Raw genomic sequence first — 12,878 nt, forward strand, 5'->3', positions numbered from 1 at the left:
CAGAGGTTTGCTGCTTCCCAACTCCATCACCTTTTGCTCTGTTTGTTTTTTGTCCCTTTATTTAAAAAACAAAATTTAAAAATCTCACATTCTTCCCACCTATAAAGACCGTGGGACTTGTTTCTTCTTAAATAAACTTTGCCAATCATGAGAGGAAATCACATTACACTTTATGGAATACGCAGATCATCTTGGCTATTTTCTCTTTTGGTTGCTGTTCAAAAAAATTTTTTTTGTAAACTTCTAGGTCAGTGTTTTAAACAGCAGTGTTTTGAATGGTTTAAGTTGCCTGAATTTAGACCTCCTCATGAGTGGGTAGCTGATGCATTTGTTTTACTAACAAAAGTATATTTGAGCAGTTCTCTTTTCTCTGGTGGTGTTTTCAGGATGCTCATTTAAAAGTTATTTCATTTTGTTTTCTTCTTTATACCTCCCTGTAGTTTTAAAATTTTCTGTAAGTATATAATACTTTTATAATCAGAAAAAAACATTATTTTAAAAAGTGATTTCATTAATTTAGTCAAAATTATTTTGGCGGGAATTCTTAGCTTAATTCATTGATTTAAAAAGCATTAAATTCATTTTTCCACTGCCTATGGACATAAAGCTTTAACAGTCACTACGTTAACAAGACTTCATGGTCAATGAACAAAATAGTTGAACAGATTTTTTTTTTGTTGGTAATGAACAAGGTTTGGAATGTAGTAGAAACTGAAACATTTTTAATACACATTGTTGCAGCTCCTTGCAAATTGTGGTACACTGTAGTACAATCTGGCAAATCGAATGATAGATCTGGGTGACTGCAGTGGGGCTTTCTGAACATATGTAGTAGGACTTTTTTCCCCCACTTCCCTCTTAACCATAGAGTTTTAAAGAAATGTTTAACTTTTCAAGTTGAATCTTTAAAGCTATTCTGTTTGGTTTTCTTGCAAATCATATTGATGCCACTTGCAGGAAAAGAGTAATAGAACATATGTTGCTCTCTTGGTATTTCATCTATTGGCCTGCCTTTGAATAGCTGTTGTCTTAAGAAGTTTACTTTATTCTCAAAGTTAAAAAGTATGTTTGCTTTCAGTTTGCCATAATATATTTTAATTTTGGAAATCTTTTCTTACAGATTTTAATTTTAAGGTTTGGGTTATAAATAGGTAGATAGATAGGTGGATAAGATTCCCATCAGCTAATATTCTGTGCCAGATTATCTATTTATATATGCTAAAAAATGATACCTGATAAATGCTCCCATATAATTTATTTGAATAAGTATTTATTATGTACCTTAGCAGATGTTTCTGTCTCTTATTATAAAAGTTCATTGTAAATAGCTCTTTTCTGTCTCTACAGGACAATCCTTCATACACAGACTTGGAATCTTCCCTTTTTTTACTCCATTCAATCAACTTAGCAGGGTTTCAAGAGCAGCATTTATAAATTTCCAGGTATGAAAAATTTTAATTCTTGATGTTATACCTGACTTAAATATATAGATAAAAGGTAGAGTTTTGCAATTATAGATTTTATGTATCAGAGTATGGGTTTATTGCTTGAAAAGTCACTGTATAAAACATTCAACATTCTGATTTTCTTGGCCAGGTCTCCCTGTTCACTTATGGCTAAATTTTTAATTCATTGCCTATCTTGTGTATGTATTTCTTCCATTCTGTTTTAATCAAAAACTCAAATTTACATAAGAGCTGGAGTTTATCTAGACCAATACCCTCTATTTGCAGAGAAGGAAATGAAACTTAGAAAGGGAAAGTTACTTGTCCATGGACATATAGCTGATTTAGTGATAGAACTAGTGTCAGAACTCTGATCTCCCAGCTCTCCCTGAGACAGTGTTGAAGGAGTATAGCTCATCAGTTACATCCTGCAGCTTTGGAGTCACTGTCTGGGTTAATATCCGCCCCCCCCCCCTTTTTTTTTTTGGCCTTGCTGCGGCTTATGGGATTTTAGTTCCCCAGCCAGGGATTGAACCTTGGCCCTCAACAGTGAGAGCACAGAGTCCTAGGGAGTCCTAACCATTGGACCACCAGGGGATTCCCTGGGTTAATACCCTTTTCTGTAAAATGGGGCTAGCAATACCATCTACCTGATAGGTTGTTGTGTGTCGGGATTCAGGAGACAGTGCACATTGCTACTATTATTATTGCTGTGGCCCTTTCATTTCTCACCGTGTTGACCCCTTCACTGCTTCTTTTTTTTTTTTTTTTTTTTTTTTGGCTGTCTTGGGTCTTCGTTTCTGTGCGAGGGCTTTCTCTAGTTGTGGCAAGCGGGGGCCACTCTTCATCGCGGTGCGCGGGCCTCTCACTATCGCGGCCTCTCTTGTTGCAGAGCACAGGCTCCAGACGCGCAGGCTCAGTAGTTGTGGCTCATGGGCCTAGTTGCTCCGTGGCATGTGGGATCTTCCCAGACCAGGGCTCGAACCCGTGTCCCCTGCATTGGCAGGCAGATTCTCAACCACTGCGCCACCAGGGAAGCCCCCTTCACTGCTTCTTAAAGCTCCCCACCCTCGGTGTACATGTCACATGCTCTCCTGATTCTCCCTGTAATTCTCTGTCTGAAACTCTGGCTTCTCTTCCCCATTCTGCTCCACGGTCGGCACAGTCCTCCTGGTTCTCACCTCAGCCCGTATTTCCTCTGAACCCCTTCATCTCTATTTGCAAATATCTCCCACGTCTTCACCTTCAAGTCCGACTTCCCCTCTTAAACTTCAGACTAGCATTTCCAGTGGCCTTCTGGCCACGGCTACCTGATTTCCCACTCACATCAAACACCATGTACTTAAAAACCTAAGTCATTGCTTTTTCTCTAACCTGGCTTTCTTCCTCCTGGCTTCCTAATTTCTGTTAGTGATACTGCTAAACACCTATGTTTTTAAAATCGCTGTGTTCTCTTTATGTCTCTCTAGCCTTCCACAGCCAATTACAAATCGTGGTACATTTTGGTACAGTTAGGCAAATCGAATAAGAACTATAAGAGCTCTGGGGATTACAGTGGGGCTTTCTGAAAATATGTAGTAGGATTTTTCAATCAGCCATCAAGACCCATGGATTTATTTCCCATTCAAGACATTTGTATCTTTTCCTTCCTTCCCATTCCAGTCATCATCACTGTGTTCAGACCAGTAAGCAGATTGACAGTTGCAATAGTGTAGCTGTTTGTTCATGTGGCAGTAGCTTGGTTTGTTCTCTCTGTCTCTCTCTCTCTTTCTCTCTCTCTCTTTCTCCCAAGAAATACAACCCCTTAACGTTTCATAATGGAATGTCATCTTGTCACTTGTTCATGTAGCACATGAATCTTGACTTAAGTAGACACAGAATATCATTACTCTGAGAGCTCCCAAGATATCTTAATCTTGAATTACAACCTAGATCTGGCTAAATATGAGACTGATAGTTAATATTTCACCCACTTGTTTGACACACTTTAAAATTTTTATTTTTTAGTATATATTCATATGATTCAAAACTCAAAATATTGGGACTTCCCTGGTGGCGCAGTGGTTAAGAATCCGCCTGCCAATGCAGGGGACACGGGTTCGAGCCCTAGTCCAGGAAGATTCTCACATGCCGCGGAGCAACTAAGACTGTGCGCCACAACTACTGAGCCTGCGCTCTAGAGCCCGTGAGCCACAACTACTGAAGCCCACGCACCTAGAGCCTGTGCTCTGAAACAAGAGAAACCACCACAATGAGAAGCCCGTGCACCGCAACGAAGAGTAGCCTAAAGAACTAAAGAAAGCCTGCATGCAGCAACAAAGACCCAACGTAGCCAAAAATAAATAAATAAATAATTTAAAAAAATTTTTTTAAAAACTCAAAATATTAAAAAAGTCTACCATATAAAGTCTCCCTTCCATCTTTGCCTGTGTCTCCCAGGTCCCACCTTGCCTCCAACTGGCAACCATCATCCTGGGTTTCTTGTTAATCCTTCCAGAGTTTCTGCTTTTTTCCCTTGTATTTTGTGTATGTATACACACACACACACACACACACACACACACATATATACTCTGTTCCTTGCTTTTTAAAATTTTTTTATTATATTTAAATTTTATTTTTATTTATTTTTTTGCCTGCGTTGGGTCTTAGTTGCGGCACAGGGGTCTTCGTTGAGGTGTGCGGGATCTTTCGTAGTGGTGTGGGCTCTTCGTTGTGGCATGTGGGTTTTCTCTCTCTAGTTGTGGCACATGGGCTACGGGGTGCGTGGGCTCTGTAGATTGCAGCAGGCCGGCTCTCTCGTTGAGGTGTGCGAGCTCAGTAGTTGTGGCACACGGGCTTAGTTGCCCCTCGGCATGTGGGATTTTAGTTCCCCGACCAGGGATCGAACCCACATCCCCTGCATTGGAAGGCGGATTCTTTACCACTGGACCACCAGGGAAGTCCCTGTTCCTTCCCTTCTTTAAACAAACTTAACTATGTGTATCATGTATCATATGTGTCATGCATGTATCATAGCCATCTTTCCATATGACTGTCCTCCCCTACTGATGGACATTTTTCTAGTCTTTTGCTGTTCCAAACAGTGCTGCAGTGAATAACTATGTACATATGTCACTTTGATCATGTACCAGTATACCTGTAGGATAAATTCCCAGAAGTGAAATTGCTTGGTCAGAGAATATATACATTCATAATTTTGAGAACTGTTGCCAAATTGCCTGCCATGGGGTCATACCAATTTATATTCCTGCCAGTAAAGATTGAAAGTGCCTGCTTTCCCACAGTCTTATCAATATTATCAAATGTTTGGATTTTTTTGCTCATTTGAGAGAGGAAAAATGAAACATCAGTGTAGTTTTATTTTTATTTTTTTTCACATCTTTTTTGGAGTATAATTGCTTTACAATGTTGTGTTAGAGTATAGTTTTAATTTGCATTTATATTTTTATGGCTGAGTTTGAACATCCTTTCATATGATAAGGGACATCTGTATTTCTTTTTCTGTGAACTATCCTTTGTCTTATTTTATCTTAGGTTATTGTGCCAATTTCTTAGACGCTTGGTGTATATTATGGAGATTGCCCTTTCTCTAACAGACATTTTTGCCATGTTGTTATTTGTCTTTTGCCTTTTTGTGATATTTTTTTGCCATACAGAATTTTGTTTTATCTTTATGTAATTAAATGTATCAATCTTTTCTTTTATGGCTTTTGTATTTTGAGTCATGGTTATAAAGGCCTCTCCCACTTTGAGTTTATAAATCTTCCAAATTTTCTCTTAGCACTTTTATGGCCTTATTTTCACACCTAAGTCTTTGATCCGTATGTAATTTATCCTGATATGCGATGGGAGGTGAAAATACATCTTAATTTCTTTTTCCAGAAGGCTAAAAATTGTCCCAGTGCCAGTTAGTAAGTTGCTCATCTTTTTATTGTTCATCATATATTAAATTCCTGCATATACTGGGGTACATTTCTGGATTTCCTAGTATACTCCACTGGTCTGTCCTTCTCTCTCTTTTTTTTTTTTAATAAATTTATTTATTTATTTATCTTTGGCTGTGTTGGGTCTTCATTGTGGTGCGCGGGCTTCTCATTGTCGTGGCTTCTCTTGTGGAGCATGGGCCCTAGGCGCGCAGCCTTCAGTAGTTGTGGCATGTGGGCTCAGTAGTTGTGGCTTGCGGGCTCTAGAGCTCAGGCTCAGTAGTTGTGGCACACAGGCTTAGTTGCTCCGCGGCACGTGGGATCTTCCCAGACCAGGGCTCGAACCTATGTCCCCTGCATTGGCAGGTGGATTCTTAACCACTGCGCCACCAGGGAAGTCCCCCCGTCCTTCTCTTTATGACCAGCATCACAATTTTAATTATTGATGAAGTATCAATATGTAATATAATTGAATATCTGTTGGTGCTAATTCCTGCCCTTTGGTATATTTATTTTTCCATAAAACTTTAGCATCAACTTGTATTGATCTTAAAATAACCTGCTGGTATTTTTATTGTGATCATGTTATATTATAAAATAACTTAGGAAGAACTAACATCTTAATATGTTGAATCTTCCTGTTTGAAGGGTTTGATTTTCCATAGTCTTCTCTGGTGTCCCTTGGTTTTTTTCATGAGTAGTCTTGTGCATTTACTGTTAAATTTATTCCTAGGTATTTTTTATTTTTGATGCTATTGTAAACAGGAGTCTTTAATTTCATAACCTCCTTCCCCCTGTGAATACTCTTTTTTTTTTAAATTTATTTTTGGTTGCTTTGGGTCTTCATTGCTGCGCACAGGCTTTCTCTAGTTGCGGCAAGCAGGGGCCACTCGTGGTTGCAGTGCGTGGGCTTCTCATTGTGGCGGCCTCTCCCATTGTGGAGCATGGGCTCTAGGTGTGCGGGCCTCACCAGTTGTGGCTCACGGGCTCAGCAGTTGTGGCACATGGGCTCAGTAGTTGTGGCTCATGAGCTCTAGAGCATGGGCTCTAAAGTGCAGGCTCAGTAGCTGTGGCGCACGGACCTAGTTGCTCCGCGGCATGTGGGATCTTCCTGGACCAGGGCTCGAACCCATGTCCCCTGCATTGGCAGGCGGATTCTCAACCACTGCGCCACCAGGGAAGCCCTGAATGAATACTCTTTTTGTTTGTGGCAATTTTACAGTTGATTCTGTTGTATTTTCCAGGTATACAATCATCTTATCTGCAAACAATGGTAATTTTACCTCCTACTTTCCAGTGTTCCTTTCTGTAGTTTCTTTCTCAAGTCTAATTTCATTGGCTAATGTCTCCAGAACAGTGTTAAATACTATGTAGTGGTAATAGAGGGCATCCTTGTTCTGTTGCTGACTTTACTGGGATGCTTCTATTAAGATGCTGGGTTTGGGGCTAAAATAGATATATTTTATCACCAACAAACTTTTAATAGATTGTAGACCAGACTCTGTGCCATAAAATGGGGATTTAAAAAAGATGAGTATGACTCCACCTGCCTTCAAAGAGTTTACAGGAAAAGACAGACACAAAAATTAGTGTGATATGTGTCACAGTAAAGTTATGTATAGTACACAGTGGGAACACAAAAAAAAGGTGATAGCTAATCAGCTTGAACCCCATGTCAAGATAAAATTCCAAAGGACATTGTACTCAAAGCATATTAGCTTAGCTTGCCTTTGAAATGTTTTTGTTGAATTAATTATAGTATGTCCTTGACTTTATTTTATTTTTATTTTTTAAATATTTATTTATTTATTTAGGCCGCACTGGGTCTTAGTTGCAGCACACGGGATCTTCACTGGGGCATGCAGGATCTTTAGTTGCGGCACGTGAGCTCTTAGTTGCGGCATGCAGACTTCTTGGTTGCGGCATGTGGACTTCTTAGCTGTGGCATGCAGACTTCTTAGTTGCGGCATGCATGTGGGATCTAGCTCCCGACCAGGGCTCGAACCCAGGCCCCCTGCATTGGGAGCGCGAGTCTTACTCACTGGACCACCGGGGAAGTCCCAGGACGTCCTTGACTTTAGAGGCAACATATAGGGAAAGTCATGTAAAGAACCTTTGTTAGTTCAGGACTTTCCTGGTGGCGCACTGGTTAAGAACCTGCATGCCACTGCAGGGGACATGGCTTCGAGCCCTGGTACAGGAAGATCCCACATGCTGTGGAGCAGCTAAGCCCATGTGCCACAGCTACTGAGCCTGTGCTCTAGAGCCTGCGAGCCACAGCTACTAAGCCCGCCTGCCACAACTACTGAAGCCCATGCGCCTAGAGCCCGTGCCCCGCAACAAGAGAAGCCACCGCAATGAGAAGCCCATGCACTGCAATGAAGAGTTGCCCCTGCTCATCACAGGTAGAGAAAGCCCACACACAGCAGCAAAGACCCAATGCAACCAAAAATAAATAAATAAATAAATAAATAAATAAATAAATAAATAAATAAATAAATAAATAAAAAAGAACCTTTGTTAGTTCAGTAAGGACACTGGTGAAGATATTTATTGAATGTCTACCACATCCCAAACATTAAACTAAGGTTGGGCATACACATAGACATGGTCTCTCCTCCTATGGATATTATTCAATACAATGTAGCAGGGAAACATACATCAGGATAGGCAAATAAAATGCATTTCAGCACTTGCCATGGCATACATGTATACAGTACAATGGGGCATGGAGGAAATAGCAATTAACATGAGCCCAGAGGGGACTTCCCTGGTGGTCCAATGGTTAAGACTCCACGGTTCCAATGCAGGAGGCGCGGGTTTGATCCCTGGTCAGGGAACTAAGATCCTGTATGCCACGTGGCATGGCCAAAAAACAAACAAACAAAAACATGAGCCCAGGGAAGTCAAGGAAAGCTTCCCAAAGGATGCTCTGTTTGAGCTGCCTCTGAATGAAGAGTGAGAGTTTCTCAGACTGAGAAGTGTGGTTTTATCGTAGCACAGGAACAATATGTACAAAAGCTTGGCAGCATGAAAGGTATAGTGTGCCTGGGAATGGCATATAGTTTAAGAGTGGGAGGTGAGGTAGCTGGTAGGAGATGAGAGTGCAGAGATTGGCAGAAGCTGGGTCATAAAGGGTACTAAATCCATTCATAGAAATATGGACTTTAGTAGGCAGGAAGGAGCCACTAAAGAATTCTAAACAGGAGAATCTGGAAAGATAACATACTTCAGGGTGGATTGAAGGGAAAAAGATAAAAGGCAAGGAGACCAATTAGGAAGTTTATTGTATTAGTCCAAATATTCTCTATAATGAAATTTTGTGTCCTCATAATAATTCACATACAAATTCCTCCTAAAAGTTAGTGCCAGAACAATGCTCATTTCTACTGGGCAAATGATGTGAGCACTATATAAATTGTTTGTGTTTCTCTGTTTTTTGCTTTTGCCTTGGATTCCAGGACAAATGGTGCTAAATGTCAACCTACAGAAACCATCTCACCTCCATTTAAAATTTCTAATTTCTATTGTAAAATATGTTTCATATATATGTATTTAAAATTACTTTAAATCACTTTAAAAAGGATGTATGATCCTTTTGGAAAATATAGACAAATATAAAGAAACAATATAAATTCCTGAAGTCATCTAGCCCCACCTCTCCCCAAGTGTATTCACCCTAAGTCAATGACATTCTGCCTCTACCTCAACTGCAAATAGAACTCGTTACTTTGCAAGGGGGCAAATTCTGTTGTTGAACAGCTTAACCCAGTATTTCTCAAAAACAAATTTTTTTTACCAAAACCCACAGTAAGAAATACTATATTTTACATCTTGACCCAATACACACATACCTGGGATTCTGCTTATTAATCTCTCTCTCTATCTGAAACAAAAAATTCATATAAGAATTCTTACTATTTGCAATAAACTTTCCAAACCTTAGTTTGCTTGCATATAAATATGAAGGCACTAGATCAAGACACCTGAGTTCAAAAAAATCCCATCAAGTTCTCATTTTTAAGAAACTGTTCTTTATACTGAGTTAACATCTGTCCCCCTTTAGTCCTATCCATCCGTCCTTTTTGCTTTCCAGAACTACACTGAACATTTATTCAACAAATATGACTGAGCATCTGTGTGCCAGACATGCTCTGTGCTAGGGATGCGGAGGTGAACAAAACAGTCAGCCCTTTTGGAACTTACATTCTAGTGATCAGTCCAGAGGACTAAGTCTACTGGAGCTGCTAAAAGAATAATTCTACTTCCTCTTCCACATAATTGTCCTTCAATATTGGAAGACAGCTATCATGTTTCCTTTTAATCCTTTCCCCTGGTTTCTAAACTGTGCCACATATGACATAGTTTCTATGACGACAGCTATTGAGCCCTAGTGATCAACTGAAACTTCCCACACTAAAGATGGATTTGTCAAAATAACCTCTGATAGTGATATTGAATCAAAGATTTGTGTAAAGTTGGGGAACAAGTTATGTGAAGATCTGGGTGAAGAGTGTTCCCGACACAAGGGCCATCAGGAGTGCATTGGCACATTGGGAAACATCAAAACCAATGAGGTTAGAGCTAGGGGCAGGTAGAGGGGGGAAGGGAAATCTTGCAGCCCTTTTAGACGAGGGTGAAGATTTTGGCATTCTTTCTGAGAGGGAAACCATTGGAAGTTTTTTTTTTTTTTTAAATAAATTTATTTATTTATTTATTTATTTATGGCTGTGTTGGGTCTTCGTTTCTGTGCGAGGGCTTTCTCTAGTTGCGGCGAGCGGGGGCCACTCTTCATCTTCACTCTCACTATCGCGGCTTCTCTTGTTGCGGAGCGCAGGCTCAGTAGTTGTGGCTCACGGGCCCAGTTGCTCCGCGGCATGTGGGATCTTCCCAGACCAGGGCTCGAACCCGTGTCCCCTGCATTGGCAGGCGGATTCTCAACCACTGCACCACCAGGGAAGCCCCCATTGGAAGTTTTGAGTAGAGGAATGATATGACCTGACTTACATTTTAGCAGCTAGATCCCTCTGGTAAAAGCAGAGAACAGAAAGGAAGCTAAGGCAGTAGTCTTGTTTATTCAGGTGTTCTTTTATGATCCTCATTACAGAGTTTTATCATATTCTTCATAAAGTTTCTGTGTATTTCTTGTTAAAATATTTAATTTTCACTATTTTGCAAGAAGCACCTTCCATTGCATCTGATAACTAGCTACTCATTTTTTGTGTATTCACTTTGTGTATTTTATAACTGGGATATCTTTCCAAATTCTCTTGTTTCTAAGGAGTTTTTAAAAATTGACTTTATTAAGGTATAATTTACATACAATAAGATGTACCGGTTTTAAGTGTACAAGTTCAGTGGGTTTTGATATGTATTCATGTGTAACAATCAGCATAAATAAGATATAGAACATTTCTATCACCCAGAACTTCCGTCCTATCTTTTTTTTTTCCTCATGCCTTTTTGAAGTAAACGCCCCTGTCTCACTCTCAGCCCCTGGCAATTATCAGTCTCCTTTCTGTCACTCTAGATGAATTTTGCCTGTTTCTAGAATTTCATGTGACTGGAATCACACAGTTTGTACTGTTTTGTGTCTGGCTTCTTTTGTTGAGGCTAATGCTTTTGAGATTCATTCATGTCACTGTATCAGAGGTTTGTTCCTTTCTGTTGCTCACTACTATTCCATGGTATGGATGTACCACAATTTATCTATTCACCAGTTGATGGACATTTCTTTATAGATCAGGGCTAGTATGAATGAAGCTGCTATGAAGATTCTTGTATTGATACAAGTCTCTTTGTGGACATATGTTTTCATTTCTCTTGGGTAAATACTTAGGAATGGAATTCTTGGGTCCTAGAGTAGGTTTAACTTTATTGGAACTGCTAAACAGTTTTCCAAAGTGATTGATTGTACCATTTTACATTCCCACCAGCAGTGTATGAGATCCACTTTCTCCACATCCTTGTCAACACTTGGTACTGTCAGTCTTTTTAGTTTTAGCCATTACAGTGGGTGTGTAATGACCTTTCATTGTTCATTGTGTAAAACCACAATTTGTATTTCCCTAATGATTAATGATGTTGAAATTTTTTCATGTGCTAATTTGTATATCTTTAGTGAAATATCTGTTCAAATCATTTGCCAATGAGTTGTTTGTCCTATTATTGAGTTTTTTGAAGTCTTCATATATTCTAGATACAAGTCTTTTGTCAGATATATGTATTGCAGATATTTTATCCTAGTTCATGGCTGGGCTTTTCATTTCCTTAATGGTATCTTTCAAGAGCAGAGTTTGTCAAATTTTTCTTTACGGTCCATGCTTTTTGTATCCTAAGAAATCTTTGCCTACCCCAGGGTCCTAAAGATTTTTCTCCTATGTTTTCTTCTAGAAATTTAACTTTTACATTGAGTTCTATGATCCGTTTTGAGTGAAAATTTGTATCAATATGTGGTGTAAAGTAAGGATCAAGGTTCATTTTTTTCCTGTAATGGATATACAGTTGTTCTGGCACCATTTGTTTGAAAATGTTACTCCCCCCATTGAATTACTGTGTCACCCTTGTAAAAAAAATTGATGAAATGAGCCTTACTTAAAAAAATTGATTGATAATATATTTGCATGTCTTTTTCTGACTCTTTCTATTCCATTAATCTGTTGTATAGAGTGTTCTATAAATGTCAGTTTGGTCAAGTTGGTTGATAGTGTTGATCAGGTGTTTTATATCCGTATTGATTTTTCTATCTATTCCTTCTACCAGTTACTGAGAGAGGAGTGTTGAAATATACAATAATAATTATGAATTTCAGTATTTCTTTTTTCACTTCTGCCAGTTTTTGCTTTATGTATTTTAAAGCTGTGTTATTAAGTATGTACACATTTATGGTTGTTATATTTTCTTAATGAATTGATCCTTTTATCATTATAAAATATCTTTTTAGCTCTGGTATTGTCTTGAGCCTGATATGTCTGATATTAATATAACCATTCCAGCTCTCTTACAATTAATCATATGCTTTTTTACCTTTATTTACTTTAACATTTGTATCTTTAGATTAAAAGTGTGTTTCTTGTAGACAGCATATATTTGAGTCATCATATTTTATCCAGTCTGACAATCTCCTTTTTAAATGCAGTTCAGAATATTTTCATTGATATAATTATCAATATAGTTGGATTTAAGTGTACCGTCTTGCTATTTGTTTCCTATTTATGCCATCTCTTTGTTGTTTCTCTTCCCCTTTTTTCCTGCCTCAATAAAAGAATATTAAGTAATTTTCAGTATTTTGTTTTATCCCCACTGTTGGCTTATTAGCTTAATCTCTTTGTTTTATATTTAACAGTTGCTCCAAGAGTTGCAATATGCATTTTCCCTTATTATTTATCACATATTGTACCACTTCATATATAGCACAGGTTAGCAGACTACAGACTTCAGGCCAAATGTTGATTACTCCCTGCTTTTGTAAGTAAAGTTTTATTGGAACACAACCACAGCCATTCAC

The 12,878-nt window shown here is 38.8% G+C and overlaps 2 protein-coding genes across 4 annotated transcripts in view; one reads left to right on the forward strand and one right to left on the reverse strand.

The window, feature by feature from the left end:
• Window positions 1-12,878, forward strand: part of ZBTB8A (zinc finger and BTB domain containing 8A) — a 64,813-nt gene that overhangs the window by 9,665 nt on the left and 42,270 nt on the right. Inside the window, exon 2 of one of the 2 annotated variants that reach the window (XM_036842941.1) lies at window positions 1,348-1,442. The exons of the other annotated variant lie outside the window; for it this stretch is intronic. The gene's annotated coding sequence lies outside the window, so the exon portion shown is untranslated. The remainder of the gene's footprint in view (window positions 1-1,347; window positions 1,443-12,878) is intronic. 2 annotated transcript variants of the gene reach the window in all.
• Window positions 1-12,878, reverse strand: part of ZBTB8OS (zinc finger and BTB domain containing 8 opposite strand) — an 80,984-nt gene that overhangs the window by 6,158 nt on the left and 61,948 nt on the right. The window lies entirely within an intron of this gene.

The sequence above is a fragment of the Balaenoptera musculus genome, chromosome 1 (genome assembly GCF_009873245.2).
Source record: "Balaenoptera musculus isolate JJ_BM4_2016_0621 chromosome 1, mBalMus1.pri.v3, whole genome shotgun sequence".
NCBI classification, from domain to species: domain Eukaryota; kingdom Metazoa; phylum Chordata; class Mammalia; order Artiodactyla; family Balaenopteridae; genus Balaenoptera; species Balaenoptera musculus.